At 34.0% G+C, this 3,809-nt stretch overlaps 1 long non-coding RNA gene across 1 annotated transcript; it reads right to left on the reverse strand.

Annotated features, from left to right (window-relative positions):
• Window positions 1–235: 235 nt before the first annotated feature.
• Window positions 236–1,592, reverse strand: LOC137242673 (uncharacterized). The gene is made up of 3 exons (XR_010950335.1): window positions 1,475–1,592; window positions 1,088–1,421; window positions 236–1,031 (listed from the first exon to the last, which is right to left on the reverse strand). It is a non-coding gene; the product is annotated as an uncharacterized lncRNA (long non-coding RNA).
• Between the last annotated feature and the right edge of the window lie 2,217 nt (window positions 1,593–3,809).

The raw sequence follows: 3,809 nt of genomic DNA on the forward strand, positions 1-3,809 counted from the left end.
ATCTCGATTTGTTTATGCCGATCAACCGTTATGTTACCAAAGTTCATAATATTGAAACATATCGGAAGCTTCAAGTTTTAGGTATGTTTCATTAAAATGAAAATAGTAAACAGCGGCGTAAGTCCAACTTCGGTTACACACGAATTAGAGTGCCTTACTTGTTTGGGAACAGTTTGTTTTTAAAATATGCGTCAGTAGGATAAGAAAAGTAATTTATCTGAAATGAACTGTACAATTGAAACTCACGCTGAGTATATAATATTCGGTTATATTCAAACATAGACACGCTTAAGGGCTCATTACTGATACTTAGCAGGGACTTGACTTGGCTACTTAGCCACGATTATACTCCACTTAGCGCATACAATCTGGCATCATAATCAGCCGTTTTCCAGCTGTCACTTTTATTGTGTAATCAGTAACATGCAATGTTCATTTAACAGCACTGTAAGTGACAGTTCTCAAGTCAAGTCTATGCTAAGTATGAGTAATGGGCCCCTTACTTGTTTTCATTAAACATGTCATTAAGATTTTACTTGTCCTTCCCACAGTGCAAGCATAAAATGTCTTATAAGGCACAAGCAAACATTTTTTCTATTGGATAACAACCAACCACAGCGTTTATTGCTCAATGAAACGCATTTTATATTTTTTCCACCATCCGCAACTTTTGTTCCGCGGAAGCAATTTGTTTAGCAAGCTTTCACATGCTATGGACGCTGTTGGCCGGGTTAGTTCGGCGTTGTCATTTCACAATGACCCACCTTTACGACACAAAAACGACGACAGATACGACGACGGCACAACGACAGAGTCTCTTGATGATGTGTGGTGATGGATAAGTTTTTGTGATATGGATATCTTCTTTTCTCGCCGTGCCTTTGCAATATGACTGACTCCATATGCCATCATATTAAATAGCATAATATTTTTAATCAACAACAATGAATTTCTTTTGGATACGCGACAATGTTGCTGGCAGACAAAAGGCAAATCATTTGGGGCTACCATCAATCCACTGATTCCTTAGGCTGTAGTAAATAGGTATAGAGTACAATAATTTTTAACAAAGCAACACATTTCTAACCTTTTCAACAAAATGGTGGTTTTGCTATAAAAAAATCAAGTTTTCCTTATGTCACCAATGTCAAATTGAACGCCTTCTTCACAAAACGTTATTGCAATGCATGGTTTTGGATTTGGAGCTCTCAAATACTTGGTTGCTGCTAGCTAAATGTTCCCCAAGCAAGCAGGTAAAATTTTAAAGCGATCATCAAAAGAAGCGTTTGCTACCAATAACCAACGACTGTTGTATATCGACAACAAAAAACTAAACAACAGCAACATTTCGATTAGGCCAACAGAATTGCATAAGAAGAAACCAGCGACAGAACGCCAATGAGCCACCTTAAATAAATAAACTTAAAAAAAAATGTTAAAAAGAAAAAGTCAGTTAGTCTTCAAATGCACATACTCATCTACATTCATAAGCATTTATATGGACTCCAAATGCACGTACCCAAAAATAAAATAATAAAATAAACGCGCCAGATGCCTCGTGCCAAGTAGCGTTCTCATTCGCGCGCGCTGGGTTCATTTGTTGTTATCAACTAAAGGCCGCGGCACAATGAAATTTTTCATATAGATGCGTTTAACATAAGCTTATGTGACAGTGACATTGCCACAATCAACCAAGATGTTGCGTTTATAAATATGAAGGAAATTCAGTCTTATAAACTGAAGTTTATTTCGCCTTGCCCATCCACATACAAAATTTCGCGAAGCACTGTTATAAACATTCTCCCCATACAACAAAAAAACTTACTAACATATTTTGTGTCGTATTCATTTGTTATACACCTGCAAAGTGTGTCAGCACGCTTAGCGAAAGCAAATGTCAAATTCTTCTTCTTATGCTTTGCTTACAACAAAAGTTGCAATTTGGCTACTTTTTCATGTCATAAAAAAATACGTGAAATCTACTCATAATGCATAATCCAAGCCAGCATTTTTTGAAAATTTTGATCAAATAATATTTAAATATCATACCCCAAGATGATTAAAAACGTTCAAATTTAAAAGCATTTTCTGTTCGAAAATTAACGTATCGTCGGGAGAAAAATGTACCATAAATGTGATTATTCTTGAATAATCATTTATGATTCCTATTTCGAAACGCTTTTTATTCATATTTGATATCATTGTAAAATTGAGCTTTAATAGTTTTAGAGTAATATTTGACTGCTTTTCACAGTCATTTTCTGATCATATTCGTGAATATATTTCAACCGTTTTGATTGAGATTTTTGAATCATTTTTGAATGCCATTATAATGCATTTATTCTTCATATCTCATTCAAAATAGGATACTAAATAATAATTTTATTTCATCATGCGAAAGTGAGCTATTCGAACCACAGCTAACTCGCAAATAAACTTGACCGAAATACACCTGCGACTACAATATCCAACATCAGCATTATCGTCTGCATCTTAAAATACGGATACGATACGGGATGTTGAAGCCGTATCCAGGTATGTCAAGATAGTTTCACTTACCTGGGGTTCAAATAGCTCACAATCTATGTATTGTCCAATCATTATGTATTTTATGGGAAGCTGAAGGGGAGAAATGGTTGGGGAAATCTTTGTTCACGAGCAGCATTACATTATTTTTGTCTTGAAGAATATCTTTTGCATAAATAATAAAATTTTTATATGTATATACATATGTATTTTTTTTTAGCTTCATGATTGAAAAAAAATTTGTATGTGAAAAGTAAAATTTTAACAAGTATACAATTCATTATTCAGTCAACAAATATATTCATAAAAGATTCAGAAAGCTGAATGAAAAATGATTATACATTTTTGATCACCTAAAAAAAACACATTTGATTCAAATATGATTCCAAAATGTGATTGAAAAACTATATTCAGTTTTCGATCATCAAAGGTAAGCATATTTGATTATTCTTTTTGTTGGTTTTTATGAAATATTAAAATTTAGTCAATAAAGGACTTCAAAAATGATTCCAAAAAATGATCGAAAATGCTTTTTAGTTTTTCATCATCAAAAGTATTCATATTTGATTATTTCTTTTGTTCAATTGTATGATAACTCATTATTTAGTCAGAAAGAGTAATCAAATTACCTTTATATGTAGGGAAATTCAAAATTGAATCACCTAAATGCAGAGTGGGAATATTGAGTAAAACGTATCTATATAAAAAACTGCTTATGTGACGGAGCTTTAAGGGTAAAGTATATTTTCGTAGGTATGTGTGTGTGTAAACGCAGGTCTGCAGGAACAATAGGGGAGTTGCGGACCGGCTGCCCACATGACCGTTGCAATCCAGAGTGAACGTGTGCCACCCAAGTCTATGCTTTCGTTCCCATTCGTTACTTTTCCTGCAAAGCGCACATATAGATTTCAGAGTGCGATAAATATATTTCAGATTAACAAAATTGAAAAAAAGGAGAAATTCTGAAATGTGCAAACGTACATTAGGGGAGTCCCTGCAAACGGTAATACTAAGACAGAAATATCACAAAAAATGTTGGTTCCGGTTGGAGACGGTCAAGGTTGGAGGCGCATAGGGATCAAAGTAAACATTTTTCTAAGGAGACTCGAAAAATTAATAATGAAATTTTTGCTTTTGAAACACAAAATCGATCATACGATCATGACGATTTCGCATATAAATATTTGACCCAATTTAGAATTAGAAACACCTGCGCCGTAAGTTCTGCTTACTTCAAACTGGAAAAGAAGCGAAAAAGATGATTTTGGTACTGAATGTGGACA

This window comes from Eurosta solidaginis, chromosome 2 (genome assembly GCF_040869045.1).
Source record: "Eurosta solidaginis isolate ZX-2024a chromosome 2, ASM4086904v1, whole genome shotgun sequence".
Lineage (NCBI taxonomy): Eukaryota > Metazoa > Arthropoda > Insecta > Diptera > Tephritidae > Eurosta > Eurosta solidaginis.